Source organism: Schistocerca gregaria, chromosome 4, assembly GCF_023897955.1.
Source record: "Schistocerca gregaria isolate iqSchGreg1 chromosome 4, iqSchGreg1.2, whole genome shotgun sequence".
NCBI lineage: Eukaryota > Metazoa > Arthropoda > Insecta > Orthoptera > Acrididae > Schistocerca > Schistocerca gregaria.
In genome coordinates this window covers 223593218-223605232 of record NC_064923.1, presented here as the reverse complement: position 1 = coordinate 223605232, position 12015 = coordinate 223593218, and the positions used below count along the sequence as shown (strand labels likewise).

The following is a 12015-nucleotide window of genomic DNA, read 5'->3' as shown; positions in this document are numbered from 1 at the left end:
GGCCGTACACCTCTGGTGATCGTCGAGGGGCCACTGAATAGAGCACGGTACATCCAAACCGTCATCGAACCCATCGTTCTACCATTCCTAGACCGGCAAGGGAACTTGCTGTTCCAACAGGACAATGCACGTCCGCATGTATCCCGTGCCACCCAACGTGCTATAGAAGGTGTAAGTCAACTACCCTGGCCAGCAAGATCTCCGGATCTGTCCCCCATTGAGCATGTTTGGGACTGGATGAAGCGTCGTCTCACGCGGTGTGCATGTCCAGCACGAACGCTGATCCAACTGAGGCGCCAGGTGGAAATGGCATGGCAAGCCGTTCCACAGGACTACATCCAGCATCTCTACGATCGTCTCCATGGGAGAATAGCAGCCTGCATTGCTGCGAAAGGTGGATATACACTGTACTAGTGCCGACATTGTGCATGCTCTGTTGTCTGTGTCTATGTGCCTGTGGTTCTGTCAGCATGATCATGTGATGTATCTGACCCCAGGAATGTGTCAATAAAGTTTCCCCTTCCTGCGACAATGAATTCATGGTGTTCTTATTTCAATTTCCAGGAGTGTAGATTGTGTGGATCACTGATCTACCTGAAAGATCCTTACAAGTTCATCAACTAAATGTTGTCATACCTGCTCACGAGGATAATCTATTTATGTACAGTTTGTGGACTGAAATTCATTTGTTTTTGATTATTATATCACTTGACATAAACCGACTATTGGGTTACTGGTCTTTTGAATGATTATATTTTCAGCTCGAACGCAGTGGCTTAAGGTATAAGTCTTGATTTCTGTGCTGTAGAAGTTTATCAAGTTGTTTTCGTCGGGGAGAGGACAGTTAACAGGAAAATGGAAGAACTTCGTTGCTATTTGACGTAGTGGACGTAAATTAATAATACAAAATCTGATAAAACAACACAAGCCAAATTTGAAGTCAGACTTTCTATAAGACGATTTAGTCAAAACTCATGCTTGGAATCACTGTCATATCCATCACGTATCTTAAAATATTCAACTATAATACGTCTCTAAATGTTAGGCTGCCTGCCACAACAGATCTTGTGAACCTAGACACTTGAACAACATTTCTATTCGAATTTTTCTTCCGCAACCGTATACCAAGTGGCCATTTAATGTCGTCGGGTACATCGAAAACATAGTTAATGCATCTGTTGAGGTCTTCGCCGTAGAAGTGGTTTGATAGAATCGTGCCGTCTTTCAGCGTAGCAGGAGCAAAATCTAAGACTGCTCTAAAATTGTGGCAGCAACAGGGTCGATGTAAAATACAGAAAATTACTTATTACTGTAAGTGTAGTGCCCCTGACTAGCAAAACGGGTTCCAGCTGAGCAACTGCTTTAACTTAGAATAAAAATCATCATCAATAACATCCTAAGACCTTAAACACAAGAAATCAAACTCGTTTACCAAACGGACTCGTCAAAGAGGGCTCAGGAGAGGACAGAGATTAGGCGGAAGCTCTTGCCCTTATTGTCGGAAACTGCACCAAAATGGTGGAAGGATCAGCAGTGATCAACGGCTTGAGACTGCCTATGGCAATGGAAACCACAGCATAAAGACATATAACGTGTATTCAAAGAGCATGGGACGTGTAATTAAAAAAAGTATCATGATGATCCTTCTCACGTTTCCGGAGTAGTTCCCCATGTTGGCCTCTGCAAGGGAACTGCCAGGGGGGAGGTGATCGTGAGAAAAAGACAGAATAGCTAACGAAGTAATAACATTCGAGAAGTGGGAGATGGGAATTTCGGCAGTTGGAAAGTAGCTGCAAATCTAGAAAATCTGAAAAGTGAAACGAAAAGGATTTTTGAAAAATCTGGCGTTTTGACAGCTGGAAGTATGCAACCTTTGTAATCTTTGTATAATAATTTATTGCTTCAACGACTGCTTAGATACACAAATAAAATGTGCACTTTACCGGTATCGGCAAATACCTTCCATCTTCAGTTGTGCATAATCCACAACACCTTCGTACAGACAAACAAACAGTTAGGCGATTTGAACATAACAAAGTCATTTAACTATTCCATGAATGTGCTTGTCGTCACTTGGTAAAAGACTCTTGTCGCGACATTAGTGATCATTGACGTAATAAATTAATATAGAAATGCAAAGGATCAGTCAGGATGTAGTTGGTGTCAGTGAAGTGAAATAGAAAGAAGGTTAAGGTTGCTGGTGAATTAATATAGGATGATATCAACAGTAGCAGAAAATGGTATAACGGCAGTAGGATTTGTTATGAATAGGAAAGTAGATGGGCGATTGAGCTATTTTGAACAGTTCACTGATAGGGTTGTTCTCACCTGATTCGACAGTAAACGAACACTGAAAACGGTAGTTCCGATATATGCCGACGTCGCAGGCAGAAGATGAAACTATAGTGACATTATATGATGATACTGAACCAGTAATTTATTATGTAAAGGCAGATCAACCTCAAGTGATCATTGGGGACTGGAACGAGGTAACTGGGGAAGGAACAGAAGAAAGGGTAACGCGAGAATATAGTCCAAACTGTAGCAATGTGAAACGAGGAAAGCTGAGTTCTATAATAAATTTCTGATTGTAATCGCGAATACTTTGTTCTAGAATCTCAAGAGGAAGAGATATACTTTGAAAAGACCTGGAGACACAGTAAGATTCCAGCTGATCACTTCATGGTAAGACAGAGATTTTGAAATCATATAATGGATTTTAAAGCGTAGTTAGGGGCAGATATAGAAACGGACCATAATTTAGGAAAGAGAGATTAGACGTAATGAGTACGCTGAAGGTCTCTATGGGGGGGGGGGGGGCTTGTCAGGTGACTTAATTTAAGAAAAAATGGGGGGTCGATAAAGAAGACATAGGCGATTTAGTATTAGAACTGAAAAAGGCTCTGGACGACTTGAGATCAAATACAGCAGGAGGGACATACAACACTCCATCGGCATTTCTAAAATCATTGGGGTAAATGGGGAACAAACGACTATAGAAGTTGATGTGTACAGTGTGTGAGATTGGCGACACACTATCAGACTTCTAAAAAATATCTTCTGCGCATTGCCAAAGATAGGTGGGAAAACTATTACAAAATCAGCTTACCCTCTCATGCACCCAAGCTGCTGACAAGAATAATATACAGAAGAAAGGAAAAGAAAATTGCGGATCTGTTAGATGATGATCAGTTTGGCTTTAGGACAGGTGAAGGCGCTAGAGAGGCATTTCTGACTTTGTGACTAATAGTGGAAGCAAAACTGAAGTAAAATCAAGATACGTTCATAGGAGTTGTTGGTACAGAAAATGCGTTCGACGGTGTGAAATGATGCAAAATATTGGACATTCTCAGAAAAAGTAGGTGTAAACCAAAACGGAATTAGGGTGATATACAGTATGTTTCAGAACCAAGAGGGGAAAAATAAGACCAAGAACGAAGTGCTCGGATCAAAAAGAATGTAAGAGAGGGACTAAGTCTTTCGCCCCCACTGTTCAATCTATACATCGAAGAAGCGATGACGGATATAAAAATGAGTCAGGAGTTGGATTAAAATTAGAAAGTGAGAGGAGATCAATGAAAAGGTACGCTGATGACTTTTCTATCCTCAATGGAAGTGGAGAAGAATTACAAAATCTGTTGGAGGAATGAAGAGTCTAATGAGTAAAAAATATGGATTTGGAGTAAACCGGAAAAAGACAAAAATATTGAGAATTAGATCAAATTATACAGCGAGATGCTTAACATCACAACTTGTAATCACCAAGGTAAGAAAGACTGCTACCATGAAAACAAAATAAGCCATTATGAACGAAGCAAGGAGAACATAAGAAGCAGACTAGCACAGGCAAAGTGAGCATTTCTGGCTATAAGTCAACAGGTATCAAGCTTAGGCCACTGTCGGAGGAATAATTTTATGAGGCTGTACGCTAAGAACACATTATTCTATGGTACAGAATCATTGACAGTGTGAACAAAAGATAATTTAAGTATTTGAGATGTGATGCCACAGAACAATGTTGAAAATCTGATGGACTGATAAGTAGAGATATGAGGAGATTCTCAGCAGAATCGGTGAAGAAAAGAAAGTATGGAAAACCCTGATACGGAGACGGGACAGAATGAGAAGACATGTGTGAAGGTAGCAGGGATAGACTAGAGTGAACTGTAGAGGGTAAAAACTGAAGGAGAAGACAGAGGTTCTACTACAGCCATCAAATAATTCAGTGTAAGGTGCATGTGCTACTCTTAAATGATAAGGTTGTCATAGGAGGGTAATCTGTGGCGGATCGCATCAAACCAGTGAGAAGACTGATGTCTTCAAAACAAATCCTTAGAAAGGTCTATGTAAGAGCAGACACTACCGATCCCCAAGGATGGTGCGTTCTTCTGCCTTTACGCAGCACATCAGAAACTACGTATTGACTGTCATCCAGAGGAAAAACGGTATCGACCTGCCTGCTCAACCTCGGAGTCAACAGTGGAGAACTCCTGGAGGCGGTGCTGTTTATATACGTACTGCAGTGTCTCATGAAGTGTTGATGAATCAAACTGAGCGAGTTTTGTAATACCAGAAAATGACAGGGTCTCTGCATCCAGCCTACGTGACCTCAAGAGAGGCGCGTCGACCGGTTTTGGAACACGCAGACACTCAGCTGCCGTGTCCGAGGCCAGATAACAAGCATGGTTTTGTCGACGTCGGTGAATACCCGAGACCAGGAGAGCCGAGAACCGGTCGGGTTATTGTTTACGCGAACACGTGACACCGCAGCACGAGTGTACACGCGTTTCTGTAATATTTATGTCCTCCCCCCTCCACCCCTGCTTAAGGATCACACGTGCTCCTCGTAACATTCTCGGAAATGACGTGCTTTTGCTGTCTCCGTCCTCGAAGAGTTGTAGTATAAAAGACCTGCATGCTCCATACACTCACCATATTCTCTGTGAATACCGTGAACTGATCTTACTCCAGCGACATGAAGAGTTATCTGGTAAGGGCTGCTCACGTATCGCTGCTAATAATTATTTTTATGTATTGATTTAGTATTAGCGTCTCCACGAAGTTCACAGACAGTGGACTTAGTCAATGCAATAGTTGTAAGGATGTACTTAGGGCATATGAACTGGAATTGTTCGGGGAGAAACTGTGTTATTAGCTCAATATTTTGTTACAGTAATTGTGGAAAGCAGAAGAGCGTGAAGAAAATAACAGATAGTGAAAAATATGGAGAGATTTTTTTCTCTCGCCGTCTGAGAGAATTTAGCTGTGTATCGTAATCGTACAGGTGAAATGCTGATGTGTGTGTGAAAGTGCCCCAATTTAGTTTCTGAGAATTCTTGCCGCTTTGTACGCTCTGGTTAGTTAGAGTTACTTTCATACTGCCGGGCAAAATTTTTCGTGAAAGATGTATGTGAATTACTAAAGGATGAATAATCACATTCACCAGCAGAAATACATGGACGGCTATACCGCACGAAGAACCCTTGATGTTTCATTCCTTTTTTTGTCTCGAGCGCTAGATTGTTGAGTGCTTGCACGTTTTACTCGGTACATTGCAAACTGTATTGTCTGTCCAGTACCATTCTGCCAATATTATGCGTTTTTATGTGTTTCTCAAGTCGATAATGATAACACTTCAATAACATTAACCAATGGTACAGTGTTCTAAGTAAACGAAGTCATTTTTCGGATTGTAGTACTCACTCAGAACTTCCGGAGTATCATAAACCAATCCATTTTTATGTTTATTTTATTCTACATGACCTTTTCTGTCTTTTTGTAAACTAGGGAACAGTGGGGATTGTTTTGAAAAGGGAAGATTGTGATCACCACGTCTCTGAAAATGAAACGAATATTTATACTTCTTAGCAAAAATGTTTGGTTGTTGTAAAATCATTGTGTTACTGTTAGCAGAATGTACTAGAGTGACTTTTCACTGAAGTTCACTTTACAAAATCAACGCCATTATGTTTCTTTCTATACAGTAACTTGTCTTCCCATACAATGTTTTCGACATTTTGAGACCACTCTGCCACTTTTCTCGCCACACGAAATGTGTGCCAAATTCCTCTTTTGGCGTCTGTTTCATTTCATCTCTTGCTACTATTTACACTAAAGATAGGAAATTCGTAACATCTTTGCTATAATTGCTAAAGGATCTCCGTCAACAGAGGTCTATGACCACAGAGACTAGCAGTGTTTGGTTAATACCGAGACGGAATTTGAACTGCCCGAGGAGGAGAGCAAGCACTGAAAAAAACCAGAAATGATTTTATGGTACAACTGAAATAAATAGATATTGATCTACGGTGCAGGTGGGGAGAATCTCTAGGGACATTTCACCGACACAAACGAAAGTCGGACCACTTTCGTAATGATTAAGACCTTGTTCGGTACAAATTTAAGAAGACATCAATTTGGTGGTATCAGTTGTAAAATGAGCTGAATTCGAAATACAAAATATCTTTGCTGACTGCGAACGCTGTCTTGCTTTCCTGTGTTTTTAATATGGTAATCCATATTTGATATATGGCATTTTCAAACTGTAAATGTGGGTGTTTTCACTGTTGTAAAACCATTGACGCGTGTTCGTGCTTCATCGCTTGAGTCAAAGAGGTATGCGAATGCAAAAACTATTCCTTTTTAATGCCCAAAGTACAATGCAAATAACTAATCCTTTTTAAAGCCCAAACTTGTTTCATTGTCTTTTTTACCATCATCGGAGGGTAATTTTGTTCAATTCTCATTTTTTGGAATGTTCCGTTCTGATGTCCCTTTACACACTAGACCTAGAAAATCGTTGTATTTGTCCTCTTCCGCATAATAATTCGTTGTGGAAGCACACAAACAACATACAGTACATGTTTATTTAAAAAATACGCTCCTAATTACGTTTTCTGGAAATTCACAAAATATAATATTTATGTTGTTGCTGCGTGATTGGCCCCTAAACAGGGACGGCGAACAGGGCTGTGATGGTGTTTGAAAACCAGACGATGTTTACGTTAAAAGAAATGTCCTGAATCTGGTGTTCTCTGTTTTGTAATCCTGTATGACATAAACGGGTTTTAAGTACCCGTTTTCTTGTTCAGTGCGTAGAAATGTAAACAAAGAAATTTCAGCTCTAATCTTTCGTTCTTCCTCTTTAGAACAACTCCAAAGCCACCTCTGTTTGTCTCTTGTAACTGTCGATGTTTTTGATTAGGTTGTGGAAGAAATTTGACATCAATCTTTTTCTTCTTGTGCTATAGAACCTGTACAAATAAAGTGAACTTACTTCTGCTTATAGTTTTAAAACGAAAACAAATAGAGCTTCTATGGGACAAGGGAAAGATGTGACTTTCTATCCGATGCATTCTTCCATTACGCGGTTGTTTGTTTACATGCCATGTAGCTTTCTTGTGTCTCGTAGCAGGAACATTCAATCAGATTCTGCAGCCGCTCTGGTCATGGGTCTGTGCTTACGAGTAATACTTCTTTCTTCCCGACTGTCTTGGCAGAAAATCCTAAGAAATTTTGGTCCTATGTCAAAGCGGTAGGTGGATCAAAACAAAATGTCCAGACACTCTGTGACCAAAATGGTACTGAAACAGAGGATGACAGACTAAAGGCCGAAATACTAAATGTCTTCTTCTAAAGCTGTTTCACAGAGGAAGACTGCACTGTGCTTCCTTCTCTAGATTGTCGCACAGTTGACAAAATGGTAGATATCGAAATAGACGACAGAGGGATAGAGAAACAATTAAAATCGCTCAAAAGAGGAAAGGCCGCTGGTCCTGATGGGATACCAGTTCGATTTTACACAGAGTACGCGAAGGAACTTGCCCCCCTTCTTGCAGCGGTGTACCGTAGGTCTCTAGAAGAGCGAAGCGTTCCAAAGGATTGGAAAAGGGCACATGTCATCCCCGTTTTCAAGAAGGTACGTCGAACAGATGTGCAGAACTATAGACCTATATCTCTAACGTCGATCAGTTGTAGAATTTTGGAACACGTATTATGTTTGAGTATAATGTCTTTTCTGGAGTCTAGAAATCTACTCTCTAGGAATCAGCATGGGTTTCGAAAAAGACGGTCGTGTGAAACCCAGCTCACGCTATTCGTCCACGAGACTCAGAGGGCCATAGACACGGGTTCACAGGTAGATGCCGTGTTACTTGACTTCCACAAGGCGTTTGACACAGTTCCCGACAGTAGTTCAATGAACAAAGTAAGAGCATACGGACTATCAGATCAATTGTGTGATTGGATTGAAGAGTTCCTAGATAACACAACGCAGCATGTCATTCTCAATGGAGAGAAGTCTTCCGAAGTAAGAGTGATTTCAGGTGTGCCGCAGGGGAGTGTCATAGGACCGTTGCTATTCACAATATACATAAATGACCTGGTGAATGACATCGGAAGTTCACTGAGGCTTTTTGCAGATGATGCTGTGGTGTATCGAGAGGTTGCAACAATGGAAGATTGTACTGAAATGCAGGAGGATCTGCAGCGAATTGACGCATGGTGCACGGAATGGCAATTGAATTTCAATGTAGACAAGTGTAATGTGATGCGAATACATAGAAAGATAGGTCCCTTAACATTTAGCTACAAAATAGCAGGTCAGCAACTGGAAGCAGTTAATTCCATAAATTATCTGGGAGTACGCATTAGGAGTGATTTAAAATGGAATGATCATATAAAGTTGATCGTCGGTAAAGCAGATGCCAGACTAAGATTAATTGGAAGAATCCTAAGGAAATGCAATCCGACAACAAAGGAAGTAGGTTACAGTACGCTTGTTCGCTCACTGCTTGAATACTGCTCAGCAGTGTGTGATCCGCACCAGATAGGGTTGACAGAAGAGATAGAGAAGATCCAACGGAGAGCAGCGCGCTTCGTTACAGGATCATTTAGTAATCGCGAAAGCGTTACGGAGATGATAGATAAACTCCAGTGGAAGACTCTGCAGGAGAGACGCTCAGTAGCTCGGTACGGGCTTTTGTTAAAGTTTCGAGAACATACCTTCACCGAAGAGTCAAGCAGTATAATGCTCCCTCCTACGTATATCTCGCGAAGAGATCATGAGGATAAAATCAGAGAGATTAGAGCCCACACAGAAGCATACCGACCATCCTTCTTTCCACGTACAATACGAGACTGGAATAGAAGGGAGAACCGATAGAGGTACTCATAGTACCATCTGCCACACACCGTCAGGTGGCTTGCGGAGTATGGATGTACGAGGGTCAGTCAAAAAGTAATGCCTCCTATTTTTTTTCTACATTTAATTGTCAGGAAATTTAAATGCAATTACATAGGTTGAAAACCACAACATTGAGGATCATGTTGTCATTTTTCAATGTAATCTCCGCCCATCTCTACAGTTTTGGTCCATCTTTGAACAAGGGCATGTATCCCAGCACGGTAAAAATCACAGCTCTGCTTCCTAAGCTATTGACGCACGGATGTTTTGACGGCCTCCTCATCTTCAAAATGAATCCCACGATGAGCTTCTTTTAGTGGCCCGAACAGATGGAAGTCTGATGGTGCCAGGTCAGGGCTGTATGGGGGATGAGGCAAAACTCCCCATCCAATTTTGACAATCTCGTCAGAGGTGTGACGACTGGTGTGTGGTCTTGCATTGTCATGCAAAAGAAGAACATCTGCCATTGATTTTGTTGGGCGAACTCGCTGAAGACGTGCTTTAAGTTTTTTGAGGGTTGTGACGTATTGAACAGAATTTATTGTGCATCCCTGCTCCAAAAAATCAACCAGAATCACACCCTCTGTATCCCAGAAAACTGTTGCCATAACTTTCCCTGCCGATCGCACAGTTTTGAATTTTTTCTTCCTCGGCGAGCTTGTGTGACGCCACTCCATTGACTGCCTCTTTGATTCGGGTTCAAAAAAATGCACCCATGTTTCGTCCCCGGTCACAATTTTTTTCAGAAACTCATCTCCCTCCAAACGGAAGCGCTGCAAGTGTTGGGAGGCTATTGTTTTCCTTGCCTCTTTATTCTGATCGGTTAACATTCTTGGAACCCACTGTGCACAAACTTTTGAGTATCCCAATTGTTTAATAATCGTGATCACACTGCCTTTACTAAGAGAAATAATGCGACACACTTCATCTGCAGTCACCCGACGGTCACCACGAATGATGTCATCAACTTGCTGACTGTTGTGTGGAGTCACTGCACTCACCGGCCTGCCGCTCCGCTTTTCGTCAGTCAACGGTGTTTGCCCTTCAGCTTCCTTACAACGACGAACCCATCGTGTAACTGTGCTGACATCCACTGTCACAACACCATACACCTTCTTCAGTCTTTCATGAATGCGTATGGGCGTTTCACCTTCTGCATTCAAGAATTCAATCACACAACGCTGTCTCAAACGAACATCGATGTCGGCCATCTTACAAACTTCTGCTGTGCTGCCACCTGTTGACACAGAAAGTTACTACTGCAGTGGATTGCAGTAGAAGGTTTGAGGAATGGCGCCAAATTCAAATTTTTCACTTCACTTAATTTTTTTAAGTAGAAAAAAAAATGGGAGGCATTACTTTTTGCCCGACCCTCGTAGATGTAGATGTAGATTTAAGACTTGGGAACATATAAAACCCGCTCTACTTGCATTTCGCCTTAAACTGTGCCCTTCGCCTGGTAACGCGATGTATGCTTTTCTGCTGAGCAGGTGGTCTACGCGGCGCTGCTGGTGCTGGTCGCCATCTGCTGCGTGTCAGTGCAGGCCGCTGCCGTGGCTGAGCCAGAGGCCGCGCACCACGGAGGACGTGGCGGCGGCGGTGGCGGCCACTATGGGGGAGGCGGTCACCAAGGCGGACACCATGGCGGTGGAAACTACGGCGGCGGCCACCACGGGCACCACGGCTGAGGGGCCGAACCACACCTGCTGCAACTAATGTGGGAGACCTACTTGTCCTCGCAACTACAATAAATGCTTCGGAGATGCCGCACATCTGCATCTGTCGCCAACAATAAAACCTTATTTTTCCAAACATGTATTACTATAATTATTTCTCCGATCGATTGAAAGAGGAAAAGAACTACACTATCAACCTGAAATAATATCTTATAGTTCAAAGTATCGACTGCAGCGTTAATGTCACTTTTCATCATCATTGAAATGTCGTGATATTCATCGCAAGGTAAGGAAATAGAACAAGACATAATACAAGATGAAAAATTCAACGGAAATCAAAATCAATTGCCAACGTATTGATCAGTGTTCAAAGGAAGCAAAAGCATGATACTAAAAACTTTAGGTCTGACATTTACTGTTGGAACTTAAAAAATTTTTACAAACTATATCAGTCGTCTCCAGCACTCTTGTCGGGCGCCGAATGTACAATAGTGTCTCTACAAAATTATTAAAAATTAAAAACTTTCAATAAAACATTCTAAACTTTATATGTATTAACCAAATCACTTCCTACATTAAAATTTTTTACAAAGTGATGACCAGTTTCCGTAGCTTTCAGATATGAAAACCGTCAAACCGAAAGGAAAATTGATTTAAGAAACAAGTTACATTAAAATTTCTATTGACTTGCTTTCGAATTTATTTGTTATTTCTTTGAAGCGAGTTAACAAACCACACATAGTATTATAAATGCAAATAGCAGTGTGCAAACACAATTCTATCGCCATAACATTTTTTTCTTAAATCTTCACGTAAATCCGTTATACTTAACCTAAAAAGAATGCAAAGGAAAGTATACTATATTATGTAGTGACAAACGAATAGGCAAATAATTCAGAATGAAGTTTTCTCTCTACAGTGGAGTGTCCGCTGATATCAAAATCCATGGTAGATTAAAAGTGTGCGCCGGGCCGAGACTCGACCTCGGGACCTCTTCCATTCGCGGGGAAGTGTTGCACCGACTGAGCTACCCAAGAACGATTCACGACCGATACTCACAGCTTTATTTCCACCAGGAAGGCAAAGGTACCGAGTTAGTGTCTCGACCCGGCATACAGTTTTAATCTGCCACGAAGTTTCAAGAAAATAATTATT

At 41.5% G+C, this 12015-nt stretch overlaps 1 long non-coding RNA gene across 1 annotated transcript; it reads left to right on the top strand.

Annotated features, from left to right (window-relative positions):
- The first annotated feature begins 4708 nt into the window (after nucleotides 1–4708).
- LOC126267553 (uncharacterized) lies at nucleotides 4709–10998 on the top strand. Its single transcript, XR_007549020.1, has 2 exons — nucleotides 4709–4990; nucleotides 10675–10998. It is a non-coding gene; the product is annotated as an uncharacterized LOC126267553 (long non-coding RNA).
- Nucleotides 10999–12015: the final 1017 nt, after the last annotated feature.